The following is a 27,974-nucleotide window of genomic DNA, read 5'->3' as shown; positions in this document are numbered from 1 at the left end:
GGATCTGATGAATCGTGTGTTCCAACCATTTTTTGATCAGTTCGTAGTCGTCTTTATTAACGATATCCTGGTATATTCTGAAACTGAAGCGAAACATGATGAGCATCTCCGTATAGTGCTGCAAGTGTTAAGGGAGAAGGAACTCTTTGTGAAGTTCAGCAAGTCTGAACTTTGGTTGAGGGAGGTAACCTTCTTAGGACATGCGGTCTCTACTGAGGGGATTAAAGTGGACCCTCGAAAAATTGAAGCGATTTTGGAATGGAAGCCGCCTAGGTCAGTGTCGGAAATACGGAGTTTCCTAGGACTGACAGGATACTACAGAAGGTTTGTAGAAGGTTTTTCTGTGATGGCAGCACCTCTGACAAAACTCATAAGGAAATGAGTACCGTTTGTATGGACTGAGAAGCAGCAGGAAGCTTTTGAAAAGTTGAAGAAAGTTCTGACTGAAGCACCTGTGTTGATTTAGCCGGAGTCTGGGAATGATTTTACTGTGTATAGTGACGCATCACACGTGGGTTTGGGCTGCGTGTTAATGCAAGAGGGTAAGGTGGTTGCATATGCATCACGATAGCTTAAGCCTCATGAGGGAAACTATTTGACTCATGATTTAGAGTTGGCAGCAGTGATATTTGCACTTAAGATTTGGAGACATTACTTGTATGGAGAAAGGTGTATTATATACACTGACCATAAGAGTCTTAAGTATTTGTTGACTCAGAAGGAGCTGAACCTTAGGCAAAGGAGATGGATTGAGTTGCTTAAGGATTATGACTGTTCGATCGAGTATCACCCAAGCAAGCCTAATGTGGTAGCCGATGCTCTAAGACGTAGAGCTGTATCTGATCTGAGAGCAATGTTTGCTCGTTTGAGTCTGTATGATAATGGAAGTCTGTTGGCTGAGTTGCAAGTGAGGCCAACCTGGGTGGATCAGATTAAGGAAAAACAGTTGAATGATGAGTCTTTGGTCGCTCGTTCTCAACAAGTTAAGGAAGGGGAAACTTCTGAGTTTGGGAGCCAGAAGAGACGATGCACCAGCAATACCCTCATCTGTTTGGATTAGGTAAATTTCGAGGACGAAATTTCTTTAAGGAGGGTAGAGTTGTAACGCCCCAATTTTCGGGAATTCTGTGAATGTTGACAGAATTTCATGCTTTGATTTTGTCATTTGTGAGTGAAATTATGAAATAAGACCTATGTGAAAATGTTTGAAAATGCTATAGGCTAAATTGAAGTGGCCAAATAAATAGGAGTGCAAAATAGGAGGATTTGCATGATAAACCTCCCATTTTACATGAAGTGGCCAACCATCATGTTGTTGTAGACAAAATGTACACTTGATATCCATAATTTATGGTACAAATTGATACAAATTGATAATAGGTTAGGTAAATGTTCCATGATAATGGGTTAGGTAAATGTTTCATGATAATAGGTTAGGTAAATGTTCCATGATAATGGGTTAGGTAAATGTTTCATGATAATGGGTTAGGTAAATGTTTCATGATAAGAATATCATTTCTTTTGTATTAAAGAATTAAATGGATGAAATATGAAGTTTTATTAAAAGAAAAAAGGGTGAAAAGAACAAAGTTTTGTCCATCTTTGTTAATCATAGCTGAAAGTTAGAGAAGAGAAAGGAGAGGAGAAAGCTCTTGAGTATTCGGTCATTAGGAGGAGGAAAATTGAAGGTAAGTTCTTGGTATCTTGCTTCTATTTTGAGGTTCATGAGTTCATCTTGATTCTACCTTAACTCTTGAAGTATATTTTGATTTTTAGTTGTGTTGTGAGCATTTGGTCATGAATTAAAATGAAGGAAATGGTTGTTGTTTCATGTTCTTTTGATGAAAAATTGAAGATAGGTGAAGTTGAGCCAAACAAATGAGCATGCATGTGCCTTAGATGTTAAAAGGAAAAATCAGCTAACATGTTGTGCTTTAAAATGATGAAATGGAGATTATACTTAAGTAAAATCATAGATATGTGATGATTGATTGGTGATATACATGTTTAAATAACAAGCATGCAAGTTAGGTGTGAAAGAGTGATTTGGTGATAAATCTGCTTGGGACAGCAGCAGTAATGTGACTTTGGAAAATCACCATAAACTGTGAGAGATGAATTAGAAGCTGAATAAATTATGTAATTAAACCTTAATGAGTCTAGTTTCAAATGGAATAAACTAGAACATATTTTGAATTCTGTAGAATGAGAAATTTGATTCGTAATGAAGAGTGGTCAGATTAGTCAAACAGTGAAACATGGGAAACTTTGAGAAAAATCTGGTATTGATTGGCTAAACCAAAAATTCTGAAAATTTTATGGATAGAAGATATATGAGTCTATTTTTAAGGAAAATTACCGGTACTTGATTTGGAGTTTCGTAGCTCCAGTTATAAATAATTTAGTGACTGTTGCTCAGAAAGACAGCTTGCAGTGAAATTATGATTATGTGGTAAACATTGACAAAAATTTGTTAATGAGTTGCTTATTGATTTCTTATGAGCTTACTATGATCTGTAGGTGTGGTTGACTGAATATTGTAAGGGGTTAATACGTAGTTCGTATTTGAATAGTTAGATTAACGTGTTAGTAATCCAATTGTAGGCAATTCGTGTGTGGATCTAAATCAAGATATCGTCGCAAAATGTGTGTAACTAACACCCTCTTTCTTAGTCTGGATCGGCAAAAGTCGAAAAGTCGAAATGCCAAAACCAGATTTTGTAGATTTGCGAAAAGCGAATGCTCGTGAGGTAAATCGATTAATGTTTTTGGTAAGCTGCAAAATTTAGACTGTAAAGTGCATGATTTCTGTGCCCTCGATATTTTTGGGCTTAATGGGCCAAAATTGGAATGATGGGCCAACGGGCCCAATTCGGTAAGAACCTTTGGTACGTGATTCTGTTAGTACGTGAAAAGTAGGAATATGCATGAAAAACCCTAAAAGCAACTAAATTACTATAATACCCTTATGTATGGAAAATTACTGTTATACCCCTAGGTGCAAAATTACTGAAATACCCCTAGGGTTAAATTGACCTAAATGCATGTTTGACTGTTGTTATTTACTGCATGCCATGTTGTTATTATCTGATGCATGGAATTGGGATATTGACGGAGGAAGTACTGAAAGTGGCTTGTCCACGTACTAGAGGCTTTGCCTCAATTTACTGTTAACTGAGCAGCAAGGCTGCAACTGTGGAGTGTTGGGCTGGGTGGGTTGAGCTATTCCTCACATGGAGTGTATGGCTGGTACGGATGGAGTGTAGTGGTTGGTGGGTTGAGTAGTCTCCCCAAATGGGCTTGCATATGTTTACTGATGTTGCATGTATTTTGAAATGGGCCTATGGGCCATACTGTTATCTGAATAAGGGCTAAGGCCCGTTTATTGTAATTTGAAAAGGGCTCGCCCAAGACCACTATTACCCAAATGGGCTTGCATATGTTTACTGATGTTGCATGTATTTTGAAATGGGCCTATGGGCCATATCATTATCTGAATAAGGGCTAAGGCCCGCTTTATTGTAATCTGAAAAGGGCTCGCCCAGACCACTGCTATACTGAATGGGCTTAGGCCCAATAGGCTTGAGTGACTTGGGCTTTGAATGGGTTTTCCTTACACACCGAGTTTCCCAAACTCACCCTTTTATTTTCATCCACGCAGAAATCCCCAACCATAGTGGGCTTGGAGTCGTGAGGGAATTGAGTGGCCACCGCTCGAAAGTTTGATTTTCTTCGTGAACTGGACATCCTTTTAATTACGTTTGAGGTTTTGGCCTTTTAAATGTAATAAGGCCGCTTATTTATTTTTGATGGTTTTATATGTTTTATTAAGATAGATAATATTTATTTTAACTGTTGAAATTGGATAGCTTTAGGGTGCGTTTTCAAAAACAACAGTTGATTTCAAAATAACACGACAACAAGCAAAGCTTCCGCAATGAAAGTATTTTCCAAAATTAATCACTTTTACTTTTCCTAAAAATGACTTAATCAAATCGGTTTCCTAGAAATATCCATGACGTTAAGGTGTGGCAATGGCGGTATGCATGTCAGGATTGGATCCAAAGGAGCTTGGTACTTAAGCAAATCCGATGGACTCACCACCTCTTTTCCGGTTTCCTACCGGTGCATGACTTCCTTTCACTTTAACCTTTAATGAATTAATCTTTTGAACATCAAGTACGATTTTCTGGACTTAGAATGGAAATTTTTTTTTTACGTTTTGATGTGGCATGCCGGATCCAGCCATAACTTTTGGGCCGGGTTTGGGGTGTTACATTTCGTTTCGAGTTTTAAGGCCCGGTCAAATTTGGGTTATTACATTATATATTGTGTAATTTATGTATTCATTTATTCGTCATTATTTTAAAATCGTTTTATATCACATTGGCCTCCAATTGTTATCTTGTTTTTTATGCATTGCATTGATTGTTTTATATCATGTTATGTTGGTTTATTATCGTTGTATATTATTTATTCATTTTATTGTTATATCAATTGCTCCATCCATGTTTAGAAGTTCGACTACATTCTTCTTAGATTAGCCTTGCTTGATTATTAGTTTGTTAATTGGCATCGTATCGTGTGTGTAGTATCCCATATCATGGTTCTCCACTTAGTTTACGAAATTTGGTTTTATGAGGTCCGAATCTTTAAAATTAATTTCGTTTTATTTCAAGACCAATTATTGCATTTTAAGCTAGTTTTATAATTATTCATTTAAAAATTCTTTAAGTGAAGGCGATGTTCGATATTTGGCAATTCGCGAAATCGTACCCTATCGTGCTAGGTTGCGATTTCCCGTTCCTTCAAAACAATCGAATATTCCTATGGAATTTCACCCATGTCTTTAAAGATTCTATAAAACGAAGGTAATGTTTGATGTTTGGCAATTCGGGGAATCGTGCCCTATTGTGCTGGGTTGCGATTTCCTGTTGGTTCAAAATAATCGAATATCCCCTTTAGAATTTCACTCATGTTTCTTAAAAATTCTAAAAACAAGGCAATGCTTGATGTTTAGAAATTCGAGGAATCGTGCCCTACTGTGCTGGGTTTCGGTTTTACGTTGGACTAAATAATCGGGCATCCTTTTGTAATTTTCAACTTATAAACTTTTGGAAGTCAAAATTTATCGTGTTTTCGAGGGTATAAAAGATCGTGTCCTATCGTGCTGGATATGATGCTATATTCCTCCGAAACGAGAAGACTTTGACGACCAATTCGGGTTATTCAAATGTTATTAAAAAGAATTACATTTCAAAAATATTTTAATTTTAGACATAAGGATAGTATTTAATCGATTTGGTACCAATTTTGGGTGTAGTGAGGGTGCTAATCCTTCCTCGTGCATAACCGACTCCCGAACCCATTTTCTCAAAAGTTTGTAGACCAAAATCGTTGTTTTAGTAAACCAAAAATGTTTCATTAAAATAATAAAATTCTTAGGTGATCTGATCACACCAAAACAAAAATATCGGTGGCGACTCCATGTTTTATTTTCAAAAAGTTGATTCCCTTTTTTTTATTAAATTTAAAATTTAAAAAAAAGATGGTTTCGACACACACAATGAGAAATGAGCTCATTTAGGGTCCATTTCTCCTTTTGATAGTTATAACTAATTTTAAATTAATTAAACTGCGCAGGAAGCAATACCAAAACCATAAGAAGAAGCAATTCCTCAGATAGCTCGATCTTAAGTGCCTTAAGTTTTGAAGCAGTTGGAACATCTTCATAATGTACTCCTTTATGTTTCCTTGACCCTTATACTTCATAGACATTAAAGAAGTCAGAAGTGATGTCATGTCAACTTTATCAGAAGTGATGTCATCTCAACTTTATCGTTTTTAGCAAAACATTTCTCAATTTTGTCAAGGAAACCGATGGCCTGAGTAATCTCTTTAGATTCTATGCCCCTAAAGGCTTCTGAAATGCTGCGTTTCATAATCATTAGACTCATGCAATTTGAACGATCCCAACTCTCAAAATCCCTCTTAACATCAGGGGTGCTTTCCACAGTGAAAGGCGGAGGTTGTTCTTCCCTTAGTGCAAGGCCTATGTCCATACAGCCCAGCACTCTAAGTAAGTTCCTTTTCCATTCCTTAAAATTAGTCCTATTAAGCATGGGTATAGAATTTATATTAGCAGATATTATGACAGCAGAAGATGAATTAGCTTAATATAGAACAAATAAAAACAAGCTTAAATCAACATTCATAAGTAAATAATAAATTCAAGATAATGGCTAATCCCTTTCAAGATACCAAACAACACATTAATATCAAGTCTTTGGACAATAATACTAACAGTAAACGGTACTCTTGTTGTAGCAATCAAACATTGATAATAAATTATGTCAAACATTGATAACTAACTTATTGCTCACATAAAATACCTTATAATTGTCACACATTTATCACCATAAATGTCGTTGAAATTCTGCCAAATATTAACTTACCTTTGGGTCAATCAATAAACGCATGAATCATAAAAACATATAATCATCTTAATATTTCAAATAAACTAATCTACACAAAATAGGTCACTTTGGCAGCATTTTGTTTCAACTAATTTATTTAAAATATATACATCATTAATTAAAAGCAAAATCAATTTATTTGTTTCAAAATATTTACCTTAATTTCATCTTTTAATCAAATTAAAAGATAAACATATATATTTATATAATTTTCCAAAACAACATGCATTAAACTAATCAAAGCATGCATATATTATATATTTATATATATATAAATGAAACATACGAGACATCAATTTCTACTGTGAACTTCTTTTCCAATTTTTTTATTAACTAAATTAAATATCTTATATGATTAAAAATAATTAAATTACATGTGCAAACAATAGGAATCGAAATTGAAACAGAGCATGCAAAGTATACATTCTTTATTTAAAAGTAAATAGAAATTCAATGGCAAGATTTGCAATTACACAAATATTTTAAACTCCGCAATTTAATCCATCAGTTTGAAAATCACCCAAATTAATAAATTAAAACAAAACCCTAAAATTTTAATATAAACCTTCAAAATATAAAACCTATGAAATTTCATGAATCAATCATTCAAAGGAAGAATTTTAATTAATTCTCAATGATTTTATATGACAAGGCTCTGATACCACTTATTAGATTTGTAAAATAAATCTAAAATAAAACTTAATAAATTAAGATCTATCATGTCAAATCATTAAGAATAAATTAAGAATAAAACTAAATGCGGAAGCGTACCTGAATCAATGAATTCCTTGAATTTTTCCCGATAATTGGAATTTGATATTCCAAATTAGCACATAAGAAATTCAAAAAATATTTACTCTCTCTTTCCTAAGGATGGGATCTGTAACACCCTGAAAATTTCTATAGTAAGATATTATCCTTAATATAGTAAAATATGAAAATAAAGTGACAAGAAGAGGATAATTGAGTTATGTCACTGGGAAGTATATTATAACATATTGATTCAAGAAAGGATTAAATTATAAAAGTGAGAAAAGTTTTGTGGCCCAAGAGTAAATACCCAAAATTTGATGAATTAAAGTGTAAATATGAAAAAGTTGAAGGACTAATAGTGAAAATATTTTAAGGGTGGAAAGATCTAGAAACCAAGAAAAATTGATGAATTAGGATCAAATTGAATAGGTGAAGAATTACGAGGGTTTAAATTTTAATTTTACCAAATTAAGCGATGGCTCAAGAATGAAATTTTAAAAGATCACAAAGGGCAAAATGGTCAATTGAAAGAGAGAGAAATCTAGAAAGTAATGATGATGTTGGTGATAATTTATAATTATTTAAATAGATAATTATTATTTATTTAATATTTTAATAAGATATTTTATTATTTTATTTAGTCTATATATATATATGTGTGTGTGTGTGTGTGGTGAAAAAAAAAATAACACACGCACACCATCCATCATCTTTCCCATGCACTAACATGAGAGGAAGAGAGAAAGAAAGAAAGTTTGCATTCTTTACAATTTGGTCCTTCTACCAAAAATTCACCATTTTCACCAAAAAATCAAAAGAATTTTCATATCTACCAAGAGAGAAAAATGTTAAGGAGACTATGGGAAGTTAGAATATCAAGTTGGATTCAAGAAAAGGAAGCTGAAGGAGAGAGAAAATCAAGTTAAAGATTGAAATCAATGGAACAAGGTAAGAACATCAAGATTTCAATACATTTTTAAGATTAATATTATTGAAAAAGCATGGAATTGATGTTAATGTAGAATTTTCTTATATATGGTCTTATATTCTTGATATGCTACTGAAGAAAAAAAATAAGAGAAAGTAATGAGAAATAGTGTAGAGAAAGAAAATAAGGGTGTTATAAACATGGTAAATAAACATCTTGCACTAAAATAGTTTTAGACAGCAGCAGTAGGCTAAATTTGAAAAATTGCCATAAATTGTGGAAATGAAATTATAGGATGAAAAAAATATGAAATTAAATCTTATTGAGTTTAGTTTTTTATAGAAGAAACAGTGTAAGCAATGGAATTGTAAATTGTGAGATATAATAAATTTAGTGAGACAAGGTCAGAGTGATTTGGGGTTCCCCTGTTCTGAATTTGGAAAATCATCAAAAATTTGAGAATAATAATTAGGTTCTTAAAGTTACATGTTTAAAATCCCGAATGAGTCTATTTTCAATATAAACAAATTATAACATCATCCGAATCCTGTAAAATAAGATAATTAATTTTTAGTAAAGAAGGGTCGGAACTGTCAGACGGCAGAATAAGGGTGACTTTAAAGAATAAACTGTACTTATTTCCTAAACCAAAAATTCTGAAAATTTTATGGTAAGAAGATACGTAAGTTTAGTTTTATATAAAATTACCGGATCTTAATTTCAAGTTTTGAAGCTCATGATATAAATAATTTAGTGACTATGATGCAAATGGACAGTTTTGAATATACATTCAAGTAAATAGTGAAATTATTGATAATGCTACCTATAGAATGTTATATAAATATAGGATGTGGAATGGAGAGGAGGAGGAAAATATGTATGAAAATTCAGCTAGCATGACTAATTTGCATGTTTTAGGCTCAGGGACTAAATTGAATAAAAGTAAAACTTTATGGGCAATTTTGTAAAAAGTTAGAAATGACCAATTTGCATGAAATGGATTATTTTATTATTTAAAATTGCAAAATTGAATGAAATTATTAACTTAGTTCAAGATCAGGGAAAAACATGTTTTAAGGATTAAATTGAAAAGTGTTGAAATTATGGAAAATTCTGATATTTTATAGAATTCATGGGTTGTTATCAATTTGTATGAGAATAACGGCTGGAAATAAGGATTAAATTGCAAGAATTTTATTTTTTTGAGCCTAAGGATGAAATCGTCATTAATTAAAAGCTTAGGGGCAAAATGGTAATTTTGTTTAGAGCATTAATTGAATGTATTAGAACATGAAATAAATTAAAACGATGATCAAATTTATTTATAAAGATCCGGATGACTCGAATACGAGACTTGAATGTGGAAAAGAAAAGATATCGGATTAATGAAATTATAAACATGAATAAGCAACGAGGTAAGTTAGTGTAACCTGACGAGAAAAATAAGTATGTTTAAGGGACAATATGTTGATTTTAATTGGTTCCAAATATGAACGTTAGTAACGCCCCAAAAATTGGGCCTAGAAGAGTTGGGCTTTGAGTCTGGGATTCGGATAGAAGAAAACCTGAATATTGAGAAGTTATTATAATTATTGATAAAAAATATATATGTTATTACTAATATTTTAATTTTTATGAAAATTATTATAATTATTGTAACGCCCCAATTTTCGGGAATTCTGTGAATGTTGGCATAGGTTTAATTATGTTAGTGGGCCTCTAGAAGGCCCAAGCTTAAGATAGAACCGGTAATTTTAGTTAATTTTTGTTCCATAAGAAAAGGGAGTGAAATTATGAAATAGGACCTATGTGAAAATGTTTGAAAATGCTATAGGCTAATTTGTAGTGGCCAAATAAATAGGAGTGCAAAATAGGGGGATTTGCATGTCAAGTTCCCCACTTTTAATGTAGTGGCCAGCCAAGGTGATGGATAGTTGATAATGTATGCATTTTAGCATTTTAATAGTTAATGAATGATGGGCATTAGCATTTTAATAGTTAATGGATGATGGGCATGATAAGCATTATGGGCATATTTTTATTGGAACTATGGCGTGAGTATGACACAAATATTAGTATATCATTTATGTGTCATAAAATGTTGAGTGATAAGAATAACAAAAGGAAGTAAAGGAAGGTTGTTGTTCATTCTTTGTTCTCCATAGCTGAATTTGAGAGAGAGAGCAAATAGGGGAGGAAACCCTTGAATATTCGGTCACTAGGAGGAGGAAAAATTGAAGGTAAGTTCTTGGTACTTTGCTTCTATCTTGATGTTCATGAGTTCTTCTTGATTCTACCCTAACTCATGAAGCATATTTTAGTTTTTGGTTGTTGTTTCATGTTCTTTTGATGAAAAATGGAAGATAGGTGAAGTTGAGCCAAACAAATGAGCATGCATGTGCCTTAGATGCTAAAGGAAAAATCGGCTAACATGTTGTGCTTTAAAATGATGAAATGGAGATTATACTTAAGTAAAATCATAGATATGTGATGATTGATTGGTGATATACATGTTTAAATAACAAGCATGCAAGTTAGGTGTGAAAGAGTGATTTGGTAATAAATGCTTGGGACAGACAGCAGTAACGTGACTTTGGAAAATCACCATAAATTGTGGGAGATGAATTAGAAGCTGAATAAATTATGTAATTAAAGCTAAATTGAGTCTAGTTTCAAATGAAATAAACTAGAACATATTTTGAATTCTGTACAATGAGAAATTTGATTCGTAATGAAGAGTGGTAAGATTAGTCAAACAGTGAAACATGGGAAACTTTGAGAAAAATCTGGTATTTATTGGCTAAACCAAAAATTCTGAAACTTTTATGTATAGAAGATATATGAGTCTACTTTCAGGGAAAATTAACGGCACTTGATTTGGAGTTTCGTAGCTCCAGTTATAAATGATTTAGTGACTGTTGCTCAGGAAGACAGCTTGTAGTGAAATTATGATTATGTGGTAAACATTGACAAAAATTTGTTAATGAGTTGCTTATTAATTTCTTATAAGCTCACTATGATCTGTAGGTGTGGTTGGCCGAATATTGTAAGGGGTTAATATGTAGTTTGTATTTAAATAGTTAGATTAACGTGTTAGTAATCCAATTGTAGGCGGTTCGTGTGTGGATCTCGTCAACATATCGTCGCAAACAGGTGTGTAACTAACACCCTCTTTCTTAGTCTAGATCGGCAAAAGCCGAAAAGCCGAAATGCCGAAAATCGGTATTTTGTAGATTTGTGAGTCTGCGAATGCCTGTGAGGTAAATCGATTAATGTTTTGGTAAGCTGCAATGTTTGACCGCAAAGTGCATGATTTCGTACATCGATATTTTTAGGCTTAATGGGCCAAAATTGGAATGATGGGCCAACGGCCCAATTCGTAAGAAACCTCGACGTGATTCTCGTTAGTACGTGAAATGTAGAAATATGCATGAAAAACCCTAAAATAGATAAATTACTGAAATACCTTTAAAAGTGGAAAATTTACGCTTTACCCTAGTAGATAAATTCATGAAATACCCCTAGGTTAAATTGACCTAAATGCATGTTTGATGTTATTATTTCTTGCATGCCATGTTGTTATTATCGATGCACGGGATTGGGATATTGACGGAGGAATCTGAAAGTGGCTTGTCCACGCACTAGAGGCTTTGCCTCAATTTATCGATAATCGAGCGACAAGGCAAGAATCGTGGAGTGTTAATGAATGGGTTGAGCTATTCCCACATGGAGTGTATGGGTGGTACGGTGGAGTGTAGTGGTTGGTGGGTTGAGTAGTCTCCCAAATGGGCTTGCATATGTTTACTAATGTTGCATGTATTTTGAAATGGGCCTATGGGCCATACTGTTATCTGAATAAGGGGCTAAGGCCCAGTTTATTGTAATCTGAAAAGGGCTCGCCCAAGACCACTATTACCCAAATGGGCTTGCATATGTTTACTGATGTTGCATGTATTTTGAAATGGGCCTATGGGCCATACTGTTATCTGAATAAGGGGCTAAGGCCCAGTTTATTGTAATCTGAAAAGGGCTCTAGCCCAGTACCACTGTTACCTAAATGGGCTTAGGCCCAATGGGCTTGAGCTGACTTGGGCTTTGAAGGGGTTTCCATACACACTGAGTTTCCCCAAACTCACCCCTTTTATTTTCATCCACGCAGGAAATCCCCAACCATAGTGGGCTTGGAGCTGTGAGGGAATTCGGAGTGGCCACCCATTCTGAAAGTTTGATTTTCTTCTGGTGAACTGGACATCCTTTTAATTACGTTTGAGGTTTTGGCCTTTTAAATGTAATAAGGCCGCTTATTTATTTTTGATGGTTTTAATATGTATTACTAAGATAGGTATTACTTATTTTAACTGTTGAAACTGGATAGCTTTAGGGCGCGTTTTCAAAAACAACAATTGATTTCAAAATAACACGACAACAAGCAAAGCTTCCGCAATGAAAGTATTTTCCAAAATTAATCACTTTTCCTAAAATGACATAATCAAATCGATTTCCTAGAAATATCCATGACGTTAAGGTGTGGCAATGGCGGTATGCATGTCTAGGATTGGATCCGAAGGGAGCTTGGTACTTAAGCAGTTCGATGGACTCACCACCTCTTTTCCGGTTTCCTACCTGGTGCACAGCTTCCATTCACTTTAACCTATAATGAAATTATCTTTTAAAACACTAAGTAGGTTTTTCTGGATCAACAATATAAAATGTTTTGAACGCTTCGATGTGGCATGTCGGATCCGGCCATAACGTCTGGGCCGGGTTTAGGGGTGCTGCAATTATAATTATTAGATACAAATATATTTATAAAATTATTGTTGTTAATTTAGTGTTTAAATTAACATATTATTAGAAAATTTTACTGTATCTATTTTTATTGATTTATGAAAATTATAATTATTATTATTAGGAAAATATATATATATATTATCGTATTTGAAATTTTCATTATTATGGTTATTATTATTATTATTATTTTAGTTTTTAAATAAATTAAAATGGATTTAAAGTGTGGGAAAAACTGGGACCAAGACTCTAGCAAAAAAAATTATTATTTTTGCTCCTTTAGGGATCTAGGCATTAAGGTTTATTAATAAGTTCGCTAAAATTTGACATAAGGAGGAGTCCTGCCTAGTGGTTAGGCGTGTTAGCGAGAGGAAGGGAGCAAAGTGGTTCGATTCCCACGTGCGCAAATGTGAGTTTTATTTTAGAAAAACCAAAGGTCATCACAGTGTAGGCCTTATTAATTGTTCGAGCTAATTCATGTCGAAGCAAGCATCCGCCTAGTGGCTAAGTATGCTAGGAGGGTGGGAGGAGCTGGTTCAAAACGGCGCATGCAATTTGTGTGTTTTTTTTTAAAATGCAGATCGCGGCTAGATAAGGGTTAAGATGAGTTGCAGTATAATTTAACACAAAAGAGCTTATGGCACAAAGGGCAAGCAGCGTGTTAAAGGGACTAAGAGGGCACGAGTTGAATCCAGTCTGTGGCGTTATTTTGGTTTGTTTTAGGCGGACCAAGACTTCAGCAGATAAGGTTTATATTTAATCGTGACCGTATATAAGTAAAGAGAGAAGCATGGTGCAAAGGCCAACAAAGACGGGCGAAGCACAAGGGGCATTTGAGGTTCGAGGTTCAAGCCTCATCTCGTGTACGGAAGGCTTGTATTTTTGCTACTCACGTGGGGAGAGTCAGAGTTTGACCGAAACTCTACTAGCCATGGGTTGAGTCGGTCAAGCGGTGGACTACTGCTGTGTACCACCCCAAACCCAGCCCAGAAGTTATGGCCGGATCCGGCATGCCACATTAAAAACGTTAAAGAAAAAAATTTTCCATTCTAAGTCCAGAAAATCGTACTTGATGTTCAAAAGATTAATTCATTAAGGGTTAAAGTGAATGGAAGTCGTGCACCGTGTAGGAAACCGGAATAGAGGTGGTGAGTCCATCTGACCGCTATACCAAGCTCCTTGGATCCAATCCTAGACATGCATACCGCCATTGCCACACCTTAACGTCATGGATATTTCTAGGAAACCGATTTGATTAAGTCATTTTAGGAAAAGTAATTAATTTTGGAAAATACTTTCATTGCGGAAGCTTTGCTTGTTGTCGTGTTATTTTGAAATCAATTGTTGTTTTTGAAAACGCGCCTAAAGCTATCCAATTTCGACATTTAAAATAAGTAATACCTATCTTAGTAATACATATTAAAACCATCAAAATAATTAAGCGGCCTTATTACATTTAAAACCCAAAACTTCAAACGTAAATAAAAGGATGACCAGTTCACCGTAAGAAAATCAAACTTTCGAACGGGTGGCCACTCCAATTCCCTCATACTCCAAGCCCACTATGGTTGGGGATTACTGCGTGGATAAAATAAAAGGGTGAGTTTGGGAAACTCAGTGTAAATTAACCCAACCATAGCCTATATCAGCTCAAACCACGAAATAGAATAAGTTGGCCTTAGCCTGCAATGTAATTCGAATAAAGCCCATAGGCCCATAGCGTAACGTAATGATATTACATGTTTATGCGTAAACCCAACCATATCCAACCGTATACACCCCATACCAACCTTACACCGTGTGGGGAGACAACTCGACCCACCCAAGCGCTACACACCACGTAATTTGCAGCATGGTGCGAATGAATAATGTGACAGAGTCACCAGATACTGAGATAATCGTGGCGAGCCACCGTATCAGATATATGTGGCGAGCCACTAGATCGAGATATTTGTGGCATAGCCACCGTAACGCTTCCTCCATAATATAACCCATGTCCCCATGCAAAAGATATATAATCATGGCATACATCATACGTAATCGATCGTCATGCTTTTTTGGTCAAAATTAACCCTAGGGGTATAACGTAATTTTGCACCTAGGGGTATAACAAATAAATTTTCCACACATAGGGGTATTATAGTAATTTAGCTACTTTTAGGTTTTTATGCATATCCTAACTATTTACGTACTATCGAACACTTATCACAAGATACTTATCAATTGGGGCCGTTGGCCCATGAATCGATCTTTGGCCTATTAAGCCCAAATTATCAAAATGTACGAAATCGCGCATCGCAGCTTTTATTACTTTAGATTACCAAATATACAAACCCAACTATCTTACGAGCATTCGCAGACACGCAAATTCCCAAAATATCGACTTTTCGGCATTTCGCTTTTGCCAATCTAGTCTATGAAAGGGTGTCGGTTACACAATTGCTTATGACGATATATGTCGATTGAGATCCACACACGAACCGCCTACAATTGGATTACTAACACGTTAATCTAACTATTCAAATACAAACTACGATTAACCCCTTACAATATTCGCCAACCACACCTACAGATCATAGTAAGCTTATAAGAAATCAATAAGCAACCCATTAACAAATTTTTGTCAATGTTTACCACATAATCATAATTTCACTGCAAGCTGTCTTCCTGAGCAATAGTCACTAAATCATTTATAACTGGAGCTACGAAACTCCAAATCAAGTTCCATTAATTTTCCCTGAAAATAGACTCATATATCTTCTATCCATAAAATTTTCAGAATTTTTGGTTTATCCAATCAATACCAGATTTTTCTCAAAGTTTCCCATGTTTCACTGTTTGACTAATCTGACCACTCTTCATTATGAATCAAATTTCTCATTTTAAAGAATTCAAAATATGTTCTTATTTATTTCATTAGAAACTAGACTCAATAAGCTTTAATTACATAATTTATTTAGCTTCTAATTCATCTCCCACAATTTATGGTGATTTTCCAAAGTCACGTCACTGCTGCTGTCCCAAGCAGATTTATTACCAAATCACTCTTTCACACCTAACTTGCATGCTTGTTATTTAAACATGTATATCACCAATCAATCATCACATATCTATGATTTTACTTAAGTATAATCTCCATTTCATCATTTTAAAGCACAACATGTTAGCCGATTTTTCCCTTTAGCATCTAAGGCACATGCATGTTCATTTGTTTGGCTCAACTTCACCAATCTTCCATTTTTCATCAAAAGAACATGAAACAACAACCATTTCCTTCATTTTAATTCATGACTAAATGCTCACAACACAACTAAAAATCAAAATATACTTCAACAGTTAAGGTAGAATCAAGAAGAACTCATGAACCTCAAAATAGAAGCAAGGTACCAAGAACTTACCTTCAATTTTCCTCCTCCTAATGACCGAATACTCAAGAGCTTTCTCCTCTCCTTTCTCTCTTCTAACTTTCAGCTATGATGAACAAAGATGGACAAAACTTTGTTCTTTTCACCCCTTTTTCTTTTAATAAAACTTCATATTTCATCCATTTAATTCTTTAATACAAAAGACATGAAATTCTTATCATGAAACATTTACCTAACCCATTATCATGAAACATTTACCTAACCCATTATCATGGAACATTTACCTAACCTATTATCATGGAACATTTACCTAACCTATTATCAATTTGTATCAATTTGTACCATAAATTATGGATATCAAGTGTACATTTTGTCTACAACAACATGATGGCTGGCCACTTCATGTAAAATGGGAGGTTTGTCATGCAAATCCTCCTATTTTGCACTCCTATTTATTTGGCCACTTCAATTTAGCCTATAGCATTTTCAAACATTTTCACATAGGTCCTATTTCATAATTTCACCCTCTTTTTCTTATGGAACAAAAATTAACTAAAATTGTCGGGTTCTATCTTAAGTTTGGGCTTTCTAGAGGCCCACTAACATAATTAAACCTATGCCAACATTCACAGAATTCCCGAAAATTGGGACGTTACAACTCTACCCTCCTTAAAGAAATTTCGTCCTCGAAATTTACCTAATCCAAACAGATGAGGGTATTGCTGTTGCATCGTCTCTTCTGGCTCCCAAACTCAGAAGTTTCCCCTTCCTTAACTTGTTGAAAACGAGCGACCAAAGACTCATCGTTCAACTATTTTTCCTTATTCTGATCCACCCAGGTTGGCCTCACTTGCAACTCAGCCAACAGACTTCCATCATCATACAGACTCAGACGAGCAAACATTGCTCTCAGATAAGATACAGCTCTACGACTTAGAGCATCGGCTACCATAGTAGCCTTGCTTGGGTGATACTCGATCGAACAATCATAATCCTTGAGCAACTCAATCCATCTCCTTTGCCTAAGGTTCAGCTCCTTCTGAGTCAACAAATACTTAAGACTCTTATGGTCAGTGTATATAATACACCTTTCTCCGCATAAGTAATGTCTCCAAATCTTAAGTGCAAATATCATCGCCGCTAACTCTAAATCATGAGTCAAATAGTTTCCCTCATGAGGTTTAAGCTATCGTGATGCATATGCAACCACCTTACCCTCTTGCATTAACACGTAGCCCAAACCCACGTGTGATGCGTCACTATACACACTAAAATCCTTCCCAGACTCCGGTTGAATCAACACAGGTGCTTTAGTCAGAACTTTCTTCAACTTCTCAAAAGCTTCCTGCTGCTTCTCAGTCTATACAAACGGTACTCCTTTTCTTATGAATTTTGTCAGAGGTGCTGCCATCACAGAAAAACCTTCTACAAACCTTCTGTAGTATCCTGCCAGTCCTATGAAACTTAGTATTTCCGACACTGTCCTAGGTGGCTTCCACTCCAAAATCACTTCAATTTTCCGAGGGTCCACCTTAATCCCTTTGGCAGAGACCACATGTCCTAAGAAAGTTACCTCCCTCAACCAAAATTCACACTTGCTGAACTTCACAAAGAGTTCCTTCTCCCTTAACATTCGCAGCACTAAACGGAGATGCTCATCATGTTTCGCTTCAGTTTCAGAATATACCAAGATATCGTCAATAAAGACGACTACGAACTGATCTAAAAATGGTTGGAACACACGATTTATCAGATCCATAAACGCTGCAGGAGCGTTCATTAGTCCAAATGGCATAACCAGAAACTCGTAATGACCATACCGAGTCCTGAATGCTGTCTTATGGATATCTGCCTCCTTGACCCTTAACTGATGATATCCAGATCGAAGGTCGATCTTAGAAAATACAGAAGCTCCTCTAAGCTGGTCGAACAGATCATCAATCCTTGGCAGTGGATACTTATTCTTAATCGTCAGTTTGTTCAACTGGTGATAATCAATGCACATTCGCATCGTATCATCCTTCTTTTTCACGAATAGCACTGGTGCTCCCCACGAAGACACGCTTGGCCTAATGAAGTCCCTATCCAACAACTCTTGAATTTGAGCCTTTAACTCCACTAACTCCTTCGGTGCCATCCTATACGGTGCGATGGACACGGGCGCCGTTCCAGGCAACAAGTCTATTCCAAACTCAACTTCTCGATTCGGAGGCAATCCTGAAAGCTCCTCTAGAAAAACATCTTGGAACTCCTTTACAGTCCTAACCTTATCCACTGTCAGTCCCTCCTGTTCCGACTGATTTACAAATGCCAAATAAGCCTCACAACCTTTCCGAATCCACTTCTCGACTCTTAATGCCGACACCATATTGGACAAATAATCCCTTCGCTCACCTATCACCATAACCTCCTCATACTTTGTGGTCCTTAACACCATTCGTTTAGCAGCACAATCCAGGGTCGACTTATGCTTAACAAGCCAGTCCATTCCCAAAATGAGATCAAACTCTCCTAACAAGAACTCATCGATCTCCGTGGAAAATCCTACCTTGAGTTTCTAAGGGTACATCCCTATACAGTTTGTCTACCCTAACCGAGTGACCCAAAGGACTTAGTACAGATACCCCACTCACAATCTCCTCAGAGCAGTCCAAGTTGTCCATAATCCGTTCTGTAGCCTCCAATCAATATTCTGCCACATTCGAGGCGATACCAGACACGCTCCTAAAGATCTCCGCTCCGTTAGCCCGAAGTCGTTCAGAAATAGATCCTCGAACTCCATTGCTCGTACTTGCCCCGGCAACCCTTTCCAGAACACGAAGCATTGCTTGTGACAGGGCATCATCCTCCGCGTCGCAGTCATGAGACTCTACCTCTGTTGTCAGTGGTATCGGTACATCCACCGCTGGCATATGTCTCGAAGATGAAGATCTCGCTCGAGCACTTCCTTGGCTCCGTCCACGGCCTCTTGTACTCATATCATATTATTACAGATATTTTATGAATCAGACAGTAGTTCAGAGTTTGTTTTCGCAGAATCGAAGTCTAGCTACAGTTTCAGTCTCTTATCAGATTTTCCTATGGTTTCAGTATCATCCTATCTAGAGTATCCTAGCAGGATTTCAGTACAGACAGATAAGTCAGAAAAATATTCAGAAGAGTTCAGAGTAATACTTACAGACTTGAGCCGGAGATTTAGAATGCCACCTTCTAAATATCTAAATTTTGAAAATCGAGTTTTTCGTATTCTTTATAAAATTTTAGTTTTCGAAAATTTTTGTTTTTGTAAACCCATTCCACAGCTGAGTTGTTGCAACCTAGGCTCTGATACCACTAAATCTAGCACCCCAAACCCAGCCCAGAAGTTATGGCCGGATCCGGCATGCCACATCAAAAACGTTAAAAAAATTTTCCATTCTAAGTCCAGAAAATCGTACTTGATGTTCAAAAGATTAATTCATTAAGGGTTAAAGTGAATGGAAGCTGTGCACCAGGTAGGAAACCGGAAAAGAGGTGGTGAGTCCATCGGACTGCTTAAGTACCAAGCTCCCTTCGGATCCAATCCTAGACATGCATACCGCCATTGCCACACCTTAACGTCATGGATATTTCTAGGAAACCGATTTGATTAAGTCATTTTTAGGAAAAGTAATTAATTTTGGAAAATACTTTCATGGAAGCTTTGCTTGTTGTCGTGTTATTTTGAAATCAATTTTGTTTTTGAAAACGCTACCTAAAGCTATCCAATTTCGACATTTAAAATAAGTAATACCTATCTTAGTAATACATATTAAAACCATCAAAAATAATTAAGCGGCCTTATTACATTTAAAACCCAAAACTTCAAACGTAAATAAAAGGATGTCCGATTCACCGAAGAAAATCAAACTTTCGAAGCGGGTGGCCACTCAGAATTCCCTCACGACTCCAAGCCCACTATGGTTGGGGATTACTGCGTGGATGAAAATAAAAAGGGTGAGTTTGGGGAAACTCAGTGTATAAATTAACCCAACCATAGCCTATATCAGCTCAAACCACAGAAATAAAATAAGTTGGCCTTAGCCCAGAACATAATTCAGAATAAAGCCCATAGGCCCATAGCAGAACAGAACAGATATTACATGTTTATGTAGAAACCCAACCATATCCAACCGTATACACCCCCATACCAACCTTACACCGTGTGGGGAGACAACTCGACCCACCCAAGCGCTACACACCACAGAATTTGCAGCATGGCTGCGAGCGAATAATGACAGAGTCACCAGATCTGAATAATCGTGGCGAGCCACCGTATCAGATATATGTGGCAGAGCCACCAGATCAGATATTTGTGGCATAGCCACCAGAACGCTTCCTCCATAATATAACCCATGTCCCCATGCAACAGATATATAATCATGGCATACATCATACAGAATCAGATCGTCATGCTTTTCTGTCAAAATTAACCCTAGGGGTATAACGGTAATTTTGCACCTAGGGGTATAACAGTAAATTTTCCATACATAGGGGTATTATAGTAATTTAGCTACTTTTAGGGTTTTTATGCATATCCTAACTATTTACGTACTATCAGAACACTTACCGCGCATACTTACCGAATTGGGGCCCGTTGGCCCATGAATCGATCTTTGGCCCATTAAGCCCAAATTATCAAAATGTACGAAATCGCGCGTACTGCAGTTTATTACTTTAGATTACCAAATATACAAACCCAACTATCTTACGAGCATTCGCACACTCGCAAATTCCCAAAATACTGACTTTTCGGCATTTCGGCTTTTGCCAATCTAGTTTATGAGAGGGTGTCAGTTACACACCTGTTTGCGACGATATGCTGACGAGATCCACACACGAACCGCCTACAATTGGATTACTAACACGTTAATCTAACTATTCAAATACAAACTACGTATTAACCCCTTACAATATTCGGCCAACCACACCTACAGATCATAGTAAGCTTATAAGAAATCAATAAGCAACCCATTAACAAATTTTTGTCAATGTTTACCACATAATCATAATTTCACTGCAAGCTGTCTTCCTGAGCAACAGTCACTAAATCATTTATAACTGGAGCTACGAAACTCCAAATCAAGTTCCATTAATTTTCCCTGAAAATAGACTCATATATCTTCTATCCATAAAATTTTCAGAATTTTTGGTTTATCCAATCAATACCAGATTTTTCTCAAAGTTTCCCATGTTTCACTGTTTGACTAATCTGACCACTCTTCATTACAAATCAAATTTCTCATTTTACAGAATTCAAAATATGTTCTTATTTATTTCATTAGAAACTAGACTCAATAAGCTTTAATTACATAATTTATTCAGCTTCTAATTCATCTCCCACAATTTATGGTGATTTTCCAAAGTCACGTTACTGCTGCTGTCCCAAGCAGATTTATTACCAAATCACTCTTTCACACCTAACTTGCATGCTTGTTATTTAAACATGTATATCACCAATCAATCATCACATATCTATGATTTTACTTAAGTATAATCTCCATTTCATCATTTTAAAGCACAACATGTTAGCCGATTTTTCCCTTTAGCATCTAAGGCACATGCATGTTCATTTGTTTGGCTCAACTTCACCTATCTTCCATTTTTCATCAAAAGAACATGAAACAACAACCATTTCCTTCATTTTAATTCATGACTAAATGCTCACAACACAACTAAAAATCAAAATATACTTCAACAGTTAAGGTAGAATCAAGAAGAACTCATGAACCTCAAAATAGAAGCAAGGTACCAAGAACTTACCTTCAATTTTCCTCCTCCTAATGACCGAATACTCAAGAGCTTTCTCCTCTCCTTTCTCTTCTAACTTTCAGCTATGATGAACAAAGATGGACAAAACTTTGTTCTTTTCACCCTTTTCTTTTAATAAAACTTCATATTTCATCCATTTAATTCTTTAATACAAAAGACATGAAATTCTTATCATGAAACATTTACCTAACCCATTATCATGAAACATTTACCTAACCCATTATCATGGAACATTTACCTAACCTATTATCATGGAACATTTACCTAACCTATTATCAATTTGTATCAATTTGTACCATAAATTATGGATATCAAGTGTACATTTTGTCTACAACAGCATGGCTGGCCACTTCATGTAAAATGGGAGGTTTGTCATGCAAATCCTCCTATTTTGCACTCCTATTTATTTGGCCACTTCAATTTAGCCTATAGCATTTTCAAACATTTTCACATAGGTCCTATTTCATAATTTCACCCCCTTTTTTCTTATGGAACAAAAATTAACTAAAATTGTCGGGTTCTATCTTAAGTTTGGGCTTTCTAGAGGCCCACTAACATAATTAAACCTATGCCAACATTCACAGAATTCCCGAAAATTGGGACGTTACATGCTGATGGTGCAAGGAAGTTGGATAGGATTGAAATTGGTGGTGGCTGAAATTAAGGAGAAAAATAGGGAATTTAAGCTTGGGAAGGATTTGTACCAAAATAGGATTCATGGTGGTACCAATTCGGCTATAGGCAATTAAATGCCGAAAAAGCTCTCAAATTTTGGCTAGGATGAATTGTTTGTTTATTTTTTTCAGCTCAAATTCTCTTATCATATTTTCTTTATTTTATTTTATTTTCTCAAACTTCATTCCTTTTGATTCATCTTTCTTTTCTTCGCCGAAGCCTAAATCTTCTATTGCTATTCTTAAATTTCTTTTCCCTTTTCTTTTTCTTCCACTGATCTCTCTCAAACCATTGCTAACCGATTACCCTTCGAAAGGCTAAACCACACTACGTGATAGACGACTTTACTCCTTAGCCGAATCCTCTATTCTTTTTCTTCGTTATTCTTCTATTTTCTTCTTAACTCGAAATAAGCATACCTAAGAATAAGTTCTAAAAGGCGAAAACCCCATAGTCTTAGGAGCATAGCCGAATCTTTAGACCAGTAAAGGATCGATTTCTGCTAGGGTTTGAGGGTTAGATCTACATCAGAATTGAATAAGAACTAAAGTGGAATCGTTGGCTGAAAGAATCGGTGGTAAGTTTTCGAATCTATTTCTTTATTTCAGGAATTAAGAAAAGCCGAAACCCCTAAGGGTGGCTAGCGTTTTGGTCTAAGGGTTTTTTTTGCCTCTTTCTTTTGATTGTGTAAGAGTTAGCATAGACAAGAGGACAAGAGGATGTACAACGAAGGGCTTGAAGACTAATTCGGTTGGCTCTTCAGATCTAACCCATATTTCGGCAAAAGGTAAAAAAACTCTAGGATCTAAGGCTGTGTTGGACGAGTATGGTAAGAGGTTAAATAAGTAGTTTGTTTTCGATATTTAGATTGACGTGGTAGTAATCCAATTGTAGGCAGTTCGTGTGTGGATCTTGCCAACGTATCATTCTAAATCAGGTGTGTAAACGACACCCACTCATAGACTAGATCGGCAAAAGCTGAAAAGCCGACATTTGTGAACTTGCGAGCGTGCGAGCGCTTGTGAGGTGGTTTGGTTGTTAATTTTGGTAATCACAAGCAGTATGATTCTAGAGTGCGCAATTTCGTGCACTTCGGTATATTTGGGCTTAATGGGCTGAAAACAGGTTAGTGGGCCAACGGGCTCCATTCGGTAAAAACGCTCGATAAGTGCTTCTGTTAATGTGTTAATGGTTGGAATATGTATGTAAACTCTAGAATAGTAAATTTTATTAAAATACGCCTAAGTATGAAAATTATCGTTTTACCCCTAGGTGTAAAATGACCGTTATACCCCTAGGGTTAATTTTGACTGAAATGCATGATATTCTGATTATGTTTGTTGTATGCCATGACATGTATATCTGTTGCGTGGGGTTGGGTTTTGTTATAGAGGAAGAACCCGTTCTGGTGGCTGTGCCACATATTCTGATATAAGCAACTTTGTTGCGGATTATAGTTAGTGCCGCAACCGGTGCTAATAATCGTGTAAAGTGAGGATGGCGTGGGTGATTTATTCCCCACAGGAAGTGTAGGGATGGACGGAGGCAAGTGCAGGGTTGGATGGGGTTATCATGCACTAATCATATGAGACTGTATTGAAATGGGCCCAACTGTGTTGATATGGGCAAGGCCCAATATATCTCGACTTGTAATAGGGCTACGGCCCAGATTAATACTAATATGGTCTAGGCCCAGTATACTCTGTTACTGTAAGGGGTTATGGCCCAGATTAATATTGATATGGGCTAAGGCCCAGTTAACACTAAATTCTAAATAGGGCTTAGGCCCAGTAAAGCTTGAACTGATTTGGGCTCTGGTTGGGATACTTTACACACTGAGTTTTCCAAACTCACCCCCCCTTTTTCCCATCTTTGCAGGTGAGCCTTAGATCGATGGACTTGGAGCTGGGCGGGATTCAGAGTGGCCACGAAGATTAAGTTTTGTTTTCTTTAAAATAAGTTTCGCATTTATTATTTTGATTATTTTTATTCTGGTTAAAGTTGTAATAAGGCCGTTCTTTTTATTATTTTTAATATTTTGGGTTATTAAATTGGTTAGCTCTAGGGCGTGTTTTATAAAAGTTACTTATTTTTAAAATATCACGATAACCGAGCAAAGCTTCCGCAACGTAAATGTTTTCAAAGGAAATAAATATTTTAAATAGACTTAAACTTAATTTGTTGTCCGTGGACAAGTAATAAGCTTAAAGTGTGGCAATGGATGTATGCATGTCTAGGATTAGATCATGGAAGAGCTAGGTACTTAAGCAGTCTAATTGATTCACCTCCTCTTTTCTTGAATCCTACCTGGTGCGTAGTATCCATTCACTTTAAGCCATGACAAAGAAGGTTTGATTTTTTTTCGATACTTAACTGTGTTTTCTAAAATAACATGTTTCTGCCACTACAAAGGTTTACAAGTTTTCAAAGTTTCCATAAGATTTTACAAGGTTGTTAACAATGCTTTGATTATTACAATTAATCACATTTTGGAAAAAAAAAATAAGGCTAAGGTTTTATTCAAGTTTAAACGGTAAAAGTTTCTAAACATCAAGAAGGGTTTTCAATGAAAACATGGTTTTCGAAAAACACTTCAATGTGACACGCCAGATTCGGTCGTAATGTCTGAGCCGGGTTTAGGGTGTTACGTTTAGTGGTATCAGAGCCCGATTGCAACAACTCGGCTGTGGATCGGGTCCAAAAAGGGTTTTCAAAACTTTATGCCAAAAAGGGTATTTTTGGAAAAACTTGACTTTTGAAAACAAATTTTTGTTTAAAGGAGATAATCTCCGAACTTGTTTTTTTTTTAAATGATTGAAAAATGGATTTCACAAAGTTTAAATCTTTTGAGTTCATCTTAAAACTGAGGAGGTGGCATACTGAATCCCTGGCACCAAGTCTGTAAGTACTTTTTCCTATACTCTAATGTACTGAAATAATACTGTAGTTAGAATCGAGCCTTTTGATATGAAACTGTAGATAGGGTAGAACTAAAAACCCTAAAAGATTGAAACCGTGGCTAGGATATGATTCTATAAAAACAAAAACTTTAAAATACTCTCTCTGCATAAGACATATGAATAAATAGTAAAACTTTTTGAGATCTTTGTAGTTATTTGATGTGTACTGGTAATGTAGAGTATTGATATGGATTCTGAGGGTAAGCAAAGTCTGCCAACTTCGGGTAGCGGTAACTCGGAGCTTGGTCTGAGGCACTGGCCGAGATAGTAAGGAAAGTGGTAGAGAAAGTATTGGATACCAAAATTAAGGAAATTAGGGAAACGCTTCAAATAGGGTGCTTGGAGTGTAAAAAGAGGAAGGATCCTAGTTCTCAAAGAACAGAGCCTCGTTCTGTGAAACATGTTAAGACACGACCAAACTTTCCAACTTGCAAAGATCGCAACAAGCGCCATCCGGGTGAATGCCATAGGAAGACAGGAGCATGTCTTAGATGTGGGTCCAAGGAGCATCGAGCTCGAGATTGCCAAGTTTATTCTATTTGAGTGTGTGCTACGAATTGTATGCGTGCTTGATAAACGCTTCCTTATTTCGTAATTAGATGTTCGTGGTCGTATTAAAATTATTTATATCGAGTCGCAGAGTAGCATATTAGCATAGTGGTTTGACTTGAGTAATACAGTTAGTTGATAGTTGAAAATTTCGAGGACGAAATTTTTTTTAGAGGGATAGAGTTGTAACGCCCCAAAAATTGGGCCTAGAAGAGTTGGGCTTTGAGTCCTGGATTCGGATAGAAGAAAACCCGAATATTGAGAAGTTTTAAATATTACTAGTGTTTATAAAAATATATATTGATAAAATATTTATGTTATTACTAATATTTTAATTTTTATGAAAATTATTATCATTATAATTATTAGATACAAATATATTTATAAAATTATTGTTGTTAATTTAGTGTTTAAATTAACATATTATTAGAAAATTTTATGTATCTATTTTTATTGATTTATGGAAATTATAATTATTATTATTAGGAAAATATATATATATTATCGTATTTGAAATTTTCATTATTATGGTTATTATTATTATTATTATTTTAGTTTTTAAATAAATTATAATGGATTTAAAGTGTGGGAAAAATTGGACCAAGATTCTAGCAAAAAAAAAAATTATTATTTTTGCTCCTTTAGGGATCTGGGCATTAAGGTTTATTAATAAGTTCGCTAAAATTTGACATAAGGAGGAGTCGGGCCTAGTGGTTAGGCGTGTTAGCAAGAGGAAGGAGCAGGGTTTGATTCCTTCGTGCGCAAGTGTGAGTTTTATTTTAGAAAAACCAAGGCTGTCTGTGTAGGCCTTATTAATTGTACAAAGCTAATTCATGTCGAAGCAAGCATCCGGCCTAGTGGCTAAGTATGCTAGGAGGCGTGGGAGGAGCCTGGTTCAAGTAGACACTGCGTGCGCAATTTGTGTGTTTTTTTTTAAAATGCAGATCGCGGCTAGATAAGGGTTAAGATGAGTTGCAGTATAATTTAACACAAAAGAGCTTATGGCACAAAGCAGGCAGCGTGTTAAAGGGACTAAGAGGGCACGAGTTCGAATCCAGTCTTTGGCGTTATTTTGGTTTGTTTTAGCGCACTAAGACTTCAGCAGTAAGGTTTATAATTAACTATGACCGTATATAAGTAAAGAGAGAAGCATGGTGCAAGGCTGCAAGACGGGCGAAGGCACAAGGCGCATTTGAGGTTCGAGGTTCAAGCCTCACCTCGCGCACGGAAGGCTTGTATTTTTGCTGCTCACGTGGGGAGAGTCGAGTTTGACCAAACTCTACTAGCCATAGGTTGAGTCGGTCAAGCGGTGGACTATCGCTGATGGTGCAAGGAAGTTGGATAGGATTTAAATTGGTGGTGGCTGAAATTAAGGAGAAAAATAGGAATTTAAACTTGGGAAGGATTTGTATGTCAAATAGGATTCATGGTGGTACCAATTTCGCTATAGGCAATTAAATGCCGAAAAAGCTCTCAAATTTTGGCTAGGATGAATTGTTTGTTTATTTTTTCAGCTCAAATTCTCTTATCATATTTTCTTTATTTTATTTTATTTTCTCAAACTTCATTCCTTTTGATTCATCTTTCTTTTCTTCGCCGAAGCCTAAATCTTCTATTGCTATTCTTAAATTTCTTTTCCCTTTTCTTTTTCTTCCACCGATCTCTCTCAAACCATTGCTAACCGATTACC

General features: G+C 35.9%; 1 long non-coding RNA gene across 1 annotated transcript; it reads left to right on the top strand.

The window, feature by feature from the left end:
- Positions 1–1,546: 1,546 nt before the first annotated feature.
- Positions 1,547–12,606, top strand: LOC128281466 (uncharacterized). The gene is made up of 3 exons (XR_008271678.1): positions 1,547–1,688; positions 11,269–11,310; positions 12,317–12,606. It is a non-coding gene; the product is annotated as an uncharacterized LOC128281466 (long non-coding RNA).
- The last annotated feature ends 15,368 nt before the right edge of the window (positions 12,607–27,974 follow it).

This window comes from Gossypium arboreum, chromosome 10 (assembly GCF_025698485.1).
Source record: "Gossypium arboreum isolate Shixiya-1 chromosome 10, ASM2569848v2, whole genome shotgun sequence".
NCBI lineage: Eukaryota > Viridiplantae > Streptophyta > Magnoliopsida > Malvales > Malvaceae > Gossypium > Gossypium arboreum.
The sequence above is the reverse complement of the archived record's forward strand: the minus strand, read 5'-3'. Positions and strand labels throughout refer to the sequence as shown.